We start from the raw sequence: 11,870 nt of genomic DNA, 5'->3' as shown, positions 1-11,870 counted from the left end.
ATGCCAGCAGGCACGAATTTCAAGAGCAAAAGGGGTGCAGAGAAATTTCGGAAGATCGATTAACAATGGGAATGATGTTACAAAGCACATGATTAGTAGGGATGAACGAATCCCTCATAAGTGTGAGGAATTATCCGCAGTGCGAAACAAGCTGCAAAGCAGAAGCACAAGTATTCTCAGATCAACAAAGGGTATTGTGGTAACTGGTAATCATCAAGAGCAATTGGGAATGATTGCATGAACGACACGCGTAAGTCGTTAACCATATGAATATAACGGTGGTAGGGAATTGCAAAGGCGGAGGTCACAAGGGTCTCGGGAAAACATCGAAGAGTATCTGCAGAATCTTCTGGTGCAGCAAGCGATCATCGGTAATGTCGGGGCTCTCCGGGAAGAAGTGGGTCCGAGAACCTAAGTGTCGGCATTAGTAAATCCATTTTAACCCGAATAGAAGAGAGATCAGAGTCCCAGAGTATAGACGAGGAGTAAAAGATCCTAATACCACCCAATGGCGATGTGGGCCCGTAAGACACACAACCATGCTAGTAAAAGTTTTGTAGTGACTAGACTCAACTTCGGCCAAGGAGTTTGAAAGGGGGCTACCTACAGACAGTCGCCTCTGATACCAACTTGTGACACCTCCGATTCAATCATACACTAATCATACACGCAAATGTGTACGATTAAGATCAGGGACTCACGGGAAGATATCACAACACAACTCTAGACACAAATTAAAATACTACAAGCTTTATATTACAAGCCATGGGCCTCGAGGGATTGAATACATAAGCTCGAATACAAACGAGTCAGCGGAAGCAACAATATCTGAGTACAGACATAAGTTCAACAAGTCTACCTTAAGAAGGCTAGCACAAAAGCAACATCGATCGAAAAGGCAAGGCCTCCTGCCTGGGAGCCTCCTAACTACTCCTGGTCGTCAGCGTCCATCACGTGGTAGTAGGCACCCTCGGGGTAGTAGCAGTCGTCAAATGTGGCATTTGGCTCCTGGACTCCACCATCTGGTTGCAACAACCAGAAAGAATAAAGAAGGGGGAAAAGGGATAGCAAAGCAACCGTGAGTACTCATCCAAAGTACTCGCAGGCAAGGATCTACACTACTTATGCATCGGTATCAATGAAAGGGGTAGTATTTGTGGACTAACTGGAGAATGCCAGAATAAGAGGGGGAGAAGCTAGTCCTATCGAAGACTAGCATCTTCTGGAAACCACCATCTTGCAGCAACATGAGGGAGTAGAGTAGTATAACATAAGTCATATTTATGTTGTTATATCAACGCTCTGGGATCCTTTCACGACTCCCAAAGCAACATATCCAAATCATGCCTCAGCACCCAGTTCTAGTTGTATCGATTGGGATACAACTCGGAGTGTCCGTTACCGTAGGACAGGCTATCGATATATAGATGTTTTGTTCCCTGGAGGGGTGCACCAACTTACCCACCATGCTCGATTAACTCCGGCCGGACACACTTTCCTGGGTCATGCCCGGCCTCAGCCAAACAATACACCGCAACCCGACCTAGGCTTAATAGAGAGGTCAACATGCCGGTCTAAACCTATGCCCCCAGGGGTCATGGGCCATCACCCCAGGAACTCCTGCACGGTGCGTACACGGCCGGTGAACAGACCTAGCTACCTCCTTCAAAAAGGCAGGTGCTTACCAGTCCAACCCGGCGCACGCCACTCAGTCGTTGTCGACTATTAAGCTTCGGCTGATGTATACGACGCAGAACGCTCATACTATGCCCACGTGATGGTTAGTGCTATCAGGCCAGAGGCCCCTCGGATCAAATATCCAAATCATAGTGGATTAGTAACGCGTGGTAACAAGCACAGACTCACGAAAGATGTGATCCCGTTGCCCCGTCTCGAGGACTTGCGACAAGGTCTAGGAATGCCCGGCCATGCCTTGTAATTATTTGGCGGGCACCTTCTAGGTCAACCCGACTCCACATCACTCGCAATTAAGCTCGCGCAGATACCCCTCAGGGCCGACCTGTCTTTAGTAATCTGGTTCACTATAAAGTCATAGTAACCATAGTAACTGTGTGTCTAACGCCAAGGGGAACCCTGAGGAACCACCCCCGGTGGATTCCCCTCGATGTACTCATCAAGGTGAACAGAAGAGGAACCACCCTCGAGGTCCACACTTGAGGGGTTGCATGACAGAGTCGTATCGGAAGTGGTTAAGGCGGAATCACCCTCGATGACCACGACCGAATAACTACACTACAGGCTTAACATCAAACGTGCTGAAGAGGTCTCACCCTCGGCACTCGATAGTAACCCAACAGTGTTGAGCAACTAAGGGGAAGTGATGTGCGGTGCCGGGGCCTGGTCTTCGATCCCGTTGAGCGGGTCTTCGATGATGAAGCAGCGGCAACAAGGACAAGGTGGGGGTGACTCATGGATCACTAACCAACCTATACTAAGCAGTTTAGGATAAGCAGGTAAGGTATAACTGTAGATACAAAAGCAGGCTATGCATCAGAATAGGAGCAACCAGTTACAGTAGCATAATCTAATGCAAGCATGAGAGAATGGAATGGGCGATACCGGGATGATCAAAGGGGGGCTTGCCTAGAAACTCCGCTGAAAGATGAGAAGGGTCGTTGTCGACGAGGTCGATCACAGGGGCGGCATCGGTCTCGGGGTCTACCGGAGTGAAGAGTGGGAAGAAACAATAAATATAAAGCAAATAAAGCATCACAAAGCATAACATGGCAATATGACATGCCGGGTGTGACCTAACATATGGCTACACGATAAAGGTGAAGAGGGAATTCAACCGGGAATGTTTTCCCGGTTCCGGACCTGTGTCAGACAAATGACCGGAGGGGAATGTTCCATGTTCAGATAGTTAGAGGCATCTGATAGGTAAACGGACCGCATATTCAGATTCGTCTCGTCGTTCTGAGCATCTTTCGTGTATAAAGTTTTTCCATTCGAGCTACAATTTATTATTTATGATTTTCTAAAGTTTTAGAGGTTTTCTGAAATTATTTAAATTAACAGAATTAACAGAATAGGAATATGACGTTAGCATGACATGGAGATGACATCAGCAGTCAACAGTCGCTCTGACCAGTGGGTCCCACATGTCAGCGATTGTGGCACTAATAGTGGATTAAAATGACTAACAATACTAGTTAGAGGTGTGGGGCCCATTAGTCAGTGACTATTTAGTTTAACTAATTATTTTATTAATAAAAACGTTAATTAGCCTAATTAAAAGAGGGGGCCCACATGTCATGCACAGTAACTGTGTTGACCAGAGTCAACGTGGTCAACTGAGGCACCGGGGCCCCCTTGTAGCCTCACTGGGGTGGCCCACATAGGGCCACGTTGGCCCGAGGTCAGCACAGCGGCCGGAGCAATGCCAGCGAGCCTACCCACGGCGGTGTGTCGCCGGAGTTGGCTGGAAAACGCGTACGGGGCACAGAAAGAGGTGCGGCTAGGCGCGTTCGAACGACCACTCATCCGCGCATCGAGTGGTGGTGGTGGCATTGCTGGACCAGGCCGAAAACGTCACCGGCGACGAGGTCCGCGGCCGAGCGGCTACGGTCGACGGCAGAAAATGAGCTACGACGTGCTACAGCTCACGCGAAAGGGCTGGGCGCGTGCTGCGCGACGCGGTGAGGCTAACGTGCATACGCCCATGACCATTTGGTCACCGGAGACTCGCCAACGACGAGCTCCGTGGCACTGCGTTCTGGTGCGCGTGGGGAAAGTAGCTAGCGCGCGTGCGAGGACGGCCAGAGAGATGAGGGAGGAAGAGAGGCTCACCAAGTGGCTCACACGATGGCCCGTGGTGGTTTAGGAGCTGCAGAGACGTCGCTGGAGCCGGGGATGAGCGGTGGCGACCGGAGATGTGGACGGAGGTTGAAGATGACCGCAAAGTCAACGAGGTAGGGGCATCGAGCTCGGGGAAGTGGACGCAGTCGGCGTAGGCGGCAATAAGGAAGCTCACGGACATGGTCGAACAAAGGGCGGCGGCCGGTGGCCACGCGCACGGCGAGGCCGTGGCGATGGCGGCGTTTGGGTGAGGGGGAAGAAGGCGATCTATGGTGAGGGCTGACAGGAGACGGCGTGTGGACGAGTGGGTGAGGGGATGAGATCGGGGGGGAGCTCGAGGGAGCGCGGGGGCTACCTTATCCGCGCGGGGCGTCGCCAGCGAGGGAGTCCGGTGGCAACCGCGCCTATAGCGGTGCGCAACCGAGGAACAGGGAGGCGGGGGTGTCCGGTGCGGGGAGCTGGGCCGGCTGGTGGATGTGGGCTGAGGCCCAAAGAGGATAGGGGGGCTTTCTCTGTCTCTCCTCTGACTTTTCCCCTTTTCTTTTTCTTTTTCCTTTTCTTTTATTAGCTTTGTTTTGCATTTTTCTTTTAGTACCAAATGAGTTTGGTTTTGAACAAAACTTGGCACATAAAACTAACACAATACCTTGAGATGGAACACAAAGTTTGGGGTCAAAGGAGTTGCCTAATCAATTTTAGAAATTGAAATGGCCAATTCAAATGCTGCTCGAGCACTAAATTAATTCCCATAGGCATTTTGGGAATTCAGAAGAGGTTGGTTTCGACATGACAGTGATCAGGGAAATTTATAGGATAAGGTGAACATTTTAGTTTTACTGCTCAAAGAAAATAATTTCTTCAACTTATTTTAAATCTGAAAAGGCTTTGAATTTTGGACAAGTGGCAAGCTGCATAGTAATCACGATGATAGGGCCACCATTAGGGGGAGATTACTGTAGCATGATTCTCGGGGTGTTACACCAGCCCACCGTCTGCCGCTGTGGCCGCCACACCACCATCGAAAGCCAGGGCGATCGCCCGCTCCGCCGAAGCGGCCCAAAGGAGGGAGGTGGTCGTCGTGGCCGCCGCCCCACTGCCGGCCACCGTGGCCATCACCCGCTCCGCCGCCACGGCCCGAAGGAGGGAGGTGGTGCTCTTGGCCACCACCCCATCATCGGCTACCGTGGCCGCTAGCCCACCGTCGACTGCCGGGGTCGCCACCCGCTCTGCCACCGCCGCACGAAGGCGTTAGGCGGAGGTGGAGGCCCGCTTCTGCGTCAGCGACCTTGCGCGCTACACCGAGTTCCTGCAGGAGGAGGAGGAGAGCCTCGTCGAGCATGCAAAGAGCCTTACCACCGCCGTGGCCGCAGCACATGCTGCCGCAGAGGCGAGGAATCAGGAGATCTACAAGGAGAACCACCGCTTCGAGAGGGGTCGCCTGGAGCGGCAGAGGCATTCAAGGTGAGCATCGTTGAAGGTGCAGCAGGGGCATGCACAATATTGCAGCTATCCAGCTCGTCGGTAGGCTCCTCCTCCTCTACCTCTTACTGAGCGCGCTCGGCAGAGCAGAGGCTGTCAGAAGTAGCATAAAGCCCATCTGTTGTAGTAGTATTTAGGGGCTATTTTGTTCAGTTCATCTGACTAGAGATGTTGTGAAACTGTACAATGTACTTATAATTAGCTAGTATATATAGTTGAACTAGCTATTTCAGTACGTGGTCGGCAACAATTGGGGAAATTTTTGTCGGTTCAGCTGTGGAGTTGAACTATTTGTATAAAGAATGACTGCTTAATCTATGAATGAAATCTATGCTTAATTACTGAATTTTAGTTGCAAAAATTCGATAGTGCTAGTGATTTTTAGCAACATATTTTGACAAATCGCAGTGTTACAAAGTTGACAAATGGCAATGTTACTAGATCAACAAATGTCAATCTTTCTAGTTTGACAAATGGCAATATACCCAAAATGACATATCCAAATCTTACCAAATTGTTTGTACGTGGTTGCACACGGGTCATCGAAAACAACCGTTTGCATTGAAGGGATGTACAAATCTTTCTCGGCACATTTTCTCTTGGCTTGGCGCCGAAGTCCGGTTTTGTATACCGTATTCAGTCTGAACCGTTTATGTTGAAGAGATGCACAAATCCTGCGCTGTGAATTTTCCCTTGACTTAAGGGGGAAGACCATAGCTCTCACTTTGCATACGGGAGTTCTATCTAAAACGTTTGTGATCAAGAGCAACAAAAATCCTGCTCGGCACATTTTCCCTTGGCTTCCTAGGGAAGCTGTTGGTTTGCATACAGGTGTTCTAACTAAAACGTTTGCGATGAGTGTTTTATATTTAAAAACCATTGAAGTTTTTTTCAAAAGAAAATCGTTTGATAAGTCTGTACATTTAGAGAGAAAAACGCAAGTTCGTTCAAACCATATCTTTCATTTAGTCACACTACGAATTTATATTCATATGATCGAGATACAACATTTAACCCAAAAAAACTATTTCCAGCGGCAGTGGAGGCGGTGTGCCGCGCCGGCGTTATCGTTGTCGTCCTCCGAGACGCCGTTGTTGAAGTCTTCAAGGAAGCACAAAATGTTCTTCACTTGGAAATCAAACATCATGTCGTTGCGCGATCGACGGGTAGGGCGTGGGAGGACGACAACTGGCGGCGCTGCGAGGTAGCGGTTGAAGGTGGCGTCCCATGCTGTTGAGGGGGGCGCGCGCACGGGCACAAGCGCGGCTGGTGAAGGCAAACGCATGGCGACCGGCGCCGCAGTGAGTGGAGGGGCGCACACAGACACGGGCACGGGCGCTGGCGCTGGCATGTACATGAGCTCGCGCGGGTCCGTAGAGACCTTGCTGACGCTCGCGGCTTCCAGCTCTACAATAGTTCTCGGTGACTAGCCAATCAATGCTACGGGAATGGTCACTAGAGCGGGCATGGGGATGGGAGCTGAGACGGGCGCGGGGGCAGCAATCGCCGCGGCCAGCTCGTTCAGGGCCATGTCCATGAGGCCCAATTCCTCCTTATTTCTATCTCCTCCAGCTCGGAGTCGACTTCGCCAAACTTGAATACAAGTGGCAGATGATCCTTCTGCGCCATGGCATTGGTGGAGGTCTGCGGGGGGGAGGGGAATGGGAGGCGAATAGTAAGGCCGCCCGTATTAAACAGCGGCTCGGGAACCATTAATGGAGAGGATGCGAACAAGGCGGGCGGCCATGAAATTCAAAGGGCTCGCTTCCCAGTCAGCCTGCGTAGCGTACAGCTCGCACGCTTCCTGGTGAGCCTGCGCATTAGAGGACAGCTTGCACGCCTCTCGGTCAGCCTGCGTACCGACTATGCTCGCACGCCTCCCATTCAGTCAAGCAGCTGTCTGCACGGCACCTCCTATAGCCATTAAAATGAAGACACGTGGTGTCACGTGAATGGTTAACAGAACACACATGATTTAAATTATACAAACGATTGAGATATTAAAGTGGATACTATTTTTTCAAAATGCCTTTGTTGGCTGTTATTCGAGTGCACCTTCTCTCAAAATGGACACGGAAAATACCACAGCATGTCAGGTGCCATTCCATCATAGCATGCCAAGTTTCATGAATTTCAAACGAGTTTTGGATTTATTAGAATTTAAAAACAAAGTATCTCAACGTTTTGCTGGCAATCAACAGTGCCCTAGTGTCTGAAATTCATTCCCATTTCTTGCATGGGACCTATGCATGTACCCAAGGACACACATTTCATTTTTTAGCCCATTTTTTTGCATTGGAGCATGTGCATGTAGTTCAAATTTGAATGATCCACATAAATGCCTAGAAAATCCAATCGATGTTAATGTATTCCAATATTCCAAGCGAACCCCGAAAAATCCCAAAAAACGACAAAACACCCTTGCCATTCTATGTTGACACTAGAAATTTTTTGAAAGCAAGAACAGGCAATGGATATCATTTCGTCCCAAAGGGTGGCACGTTCCCTACCGAAACCATCAGGCTTGTTGTGAGAAGCTCTGGTTTGCGAGAACCTTATACCCAACCCTACCCCAAATTGGACAATTTTTTTACCACAACATGTTGATGTCGCTCCATGATAGCATGTCAAGTTTCATGAACTTCAAACGAGTTTTGGGTTTACTAGAATTTAAAAACAATGTATCTCAATGTTTGCGGCCGAGTGACGGTGGTAGGGTGTTTGACATTCATTCCCATTTCTTGCATGGGACCTAAGCATGCAACCCAGGACACGGATTTGAATTTTCAACCAATTTATATGCGTTAGAGCATGTGCATGTAGTTCAAATTTGAATTATGCACATAAATGCATTGAAAACTCAGTTAATGTATAAAAATATCCAAACAAACCCCAAAAAATTCCTAAAATTAACACAACACTCATGTTGTTCTATGTTGACACTAGAAAAAATTGAAATATAGAAGAGGCAATGAATATCATTTCAACCAGAAAAGTGAAACGTTCCCAATCGTAACCATGAGGCTTGTTGTGAGAAGCTCTGGTTTGTGAGAAGCTTATATACCCCAACCTACCCCAAATGGGACAATATTTTTACCATGACATGTTGATGCTGTTCCATGCTAGTATGTCAAGTTTCATAAATTTCAGACGCATTTTCGATTTACTAGAATTTAAAACATGTATCTCAATGTTAGCGGTCGAGCGAAGGTGTCTAGGCATCCAACCAAGGACACACATTACAATTTCGAACCCATTTATATGCACGGGAGCATGTGCATGTAGTTAAAATTTGAAGTATGCACATAAATGCATCGAAAACTCAGTTAATGTATAAAAATGTCCAAGCAAACCCCGAAAAATCCCAAAAAATGACACAACACTCTTGTTGTTCTATGTTGACACGAGAAAAAATTTGAAAGTAAGAAGAGGCAACAGATATCGTTTCGTCCCCCAAGGTGGCACGTTCCCTACCGAAACCATTAGGCTTGTTGTGAGAGAAGCTCTGGTCTGCGAGAAGCTTATACCCAAACCTGCCCCAAGTGGGACTATATTTTTACCACGGCATGTCGGTGCCGTTCCATGACATCATGTCAAGTTTCCTGAATTTCAGATGAGTTTTTGATTTACTAGAATTTTAAAACCTTGTATCTCAATGTTAGCGGTCGAGCCATAGTGTCAAGGTGTTTGGCATTCATTCTCATTTCTTGCATATGACCTAAGCTTGCAACCAAGGACACACATTTGATTTTGCAACCCGTTATGGACTGGAGCATGTGCATATAGTTCAATCTTGAATTATGCACATAAATGCCTAGAAAACTCAGTTAACATATAAAAATGTCCAAACGATACCCAAAAAATCCAAATTTAACACGACACTCCTGTTGTTTTATGTTGACACCAGGAAAAAATTGAAAGCAAGAAGAGGTGACGAATATCGTTTTGTCCACAAAGGTGACACACTTCCCTAACTGGACCATGAGTCTTCTAGTGAGAAGCCCCGGTTTGTTAGAAGCTTTACCATAACCAGCCCCAAATGGGACAATATTTTTACCCCAGCATGTTGATGCCATTCCATGATATCATGCCAAGGTTCATGAATTTCAGACGGATTTTTGATTTACTAGAATTAAAAAAGCAAATACCTCAACATTTGCCGGAGAGACACGGTGCCGTGGTGTTCGAAATTCATCCCATTTCTTGCACGGGGCATAAGCATAAACCCATGGACACATATATGATCTTACAACCCATGTTGGTGCACCGGGGCATGTGCATGTAGTTTAATTTTGTATTGTGCACCTGAAATGGCTAGAAAACCAATTTAATGTATAAAATGTCCAAATGAACCCTGAATAGTTCCAATTTTTTATGACACACATATAGTTGCTTATTCACTGCAGATAAAAGTTCTAGCAATTCAAACACCCTCCATTTTTGTTGTGACCCCATTATATAATTCAAATGAACATGAAAAATCAAGTAGATCGCACACAGTTTATTATCCCCAACCGTGTGAGATGCAGTACAAAATATCTTGGAGCACCGTCGGTGTATAGTATGCCTATCGCTTATGCGAGAAGGTGTCTCGGCTACAGTCCACAACCAGCGTGTCAAGCACGCTAGCTCGCTCCCCAAATATCATTTCAGTGTTCAATCGTCGATGATGAAAGATGGGGACATGGACCCGCAGCGTGAGGGCAATTTCGGTGGCCGACTCCGGCGAGAGGGCGGCCGCAACCGCCATGCGCGTTCTAACAAGGTGTATGTGCATGGCCGCAATCTGCGAGCGAACGGCCAAGGCAGCCCAAACGGCCAATGTTGCTTCTTAGGTGGCGGCAGCAATATCTGCCTCGGGGATAGCAACTAGCGAGAGCGGCATAACAATTTTCCATTCCGCAGCGGCGGCCTTAGCCCTGATGGAGGCCGCCCTTGACCATGTCGAGTCAGCCCACGCCCAGCTCGTGGCAGCCACCGCCCAAATCGAACGGAGCTTCTCCAACAATGGTCGGCAACCCACGGCTGAAGAGTTGGCAATCGCCATGAGCGTTCGAGCAGCCGTCTGTTCCTCCACTGCATACCTTACCACGATGGAGCCCGTCCAAGCCTAGATCACGGTCGCCCACACCTAGGTCATGGCGGCCTTCTCCAAAGAGATGACGGACACGGATGGAGAGATGCTTGCCGAGTATGGTGTGATGGATGCCATGGAGCCGCTTCCCTAGGAGACCGTCGGGCGCGAGCTAGACATGGAGGGAGGCGGCGGAGATCGACAAGCACCAGCCGTAGTAGTACTCTTTGTTTTGTTTAACTAAGAGCATCGGTCTTTAACTTGTTAGAGTAATGTTTACGTCAGCTAGCTCTGATTAATTGCTGAACTTGCTTGATTAAGAAGTGTGGGTGTGTTGTAGTCTCCTTTGTGTACCCAAATTATACAATGACATGGATGACCACTGTGACCAGGGAACTTCGAACCAAAAATTTTCACGTTCAAACTCATCAAACATGGGGTAAGCTATCTGAATCCTTTGTGATGTTCACATATCGTACATGGTTCTGAATAAGGGACCGTGTGTGATGACACTTTGTGCGCCAGTGTTTTCACCGAACCGATTCAAAATGTTCGGTTTCCGCAGAAATATCTACCTCCCTGCCCCTCCCCCTTACCAAAAGCCACATTTCCACTGTTTTCGCCTTCCTTTCCAAGTTGAAACCTTCACTCCTTGCTTGGAGCACCGCCTCCTCGCCGGCGAGCGGCCCTCCTTCACGCTGCTTGTCCTCGTCTATCAAGGCAGGTAATCCACACCCGACCCCCATCCTCCTCCTCCTTCCACATCCCACATGCCCCGACCATCGGTGCGACACCTTCCACCCAAATCACCGACCCCTCCACCAAATAAGTGCCACCATAAGCCAAGATGAACGCAGTATAGGCAGGAGCTCAAGGAGCATTTGGCAGCAGAGAAGCAAATCGCGGTCGCACGCGCGGATGAGGTCGTGATGGCTGCCATTCGTGCCGACCTCTAGATGTTGGAGGAGCACCTTGCCATTTGCTAGCTATGCCGGTTAAGCATGCTCAGCTTACCCGTTGCGTGTGCTGCTCCTGCATTTTCTTAACAAATTCTAGTGAATGGTGCTATCTAATTTTACCTTGCAATATGTTGCTCTAGTGTATATGTTCTATATGTCGTGTAATGTGGTGCTCACTTATTAACTGTCTGGTTAATTAGTTATCGTCTTCGGTTAACTGTTTGGTTCAATTCTGCAATTGTGATGTTCAATTCTTCAGTCTGCAATTTTGTATTGTCTTCCATGTGAGAAATAAATCGAATTTATCGTTACAAAATACATGAGAAACTAATACAATTGCTATATTTCCAAGTTGTTAAGCATGCTTGGTTTGGTTAACTGTCTGATCTTCTATTAGGAGTATGTTATATTGTGCAATGTGGTGCTCAGTTAATGTTTGGTTCATTTGTTGTGGCGTTTAGTTAACTGCTTGGTTTAATTCTGTAATGCGATGTCCATTTGTCGTGAATAGAATTTCGTATTGTTGTGCATGTGAGGAA

This window comes from Triticum dicoccoides, chromosome 2B (genome assembly GCF_002162155.2).
Source record: "Triticum dicoccoides isolate Atlit2015 ecotype Zavitan chromosome 2B, WEW_v2.0, whole genome shotgun sequence".
NCBI classification, from domain to species: Eukaryota; Viridiplantae; Streptophyta; class Magnoliopsida; order Poales; family Poaceae; genus Triticum; species Triticum dicoccoides.
This window is presented reverse-complemented; position numbering follows the sequence as displayed.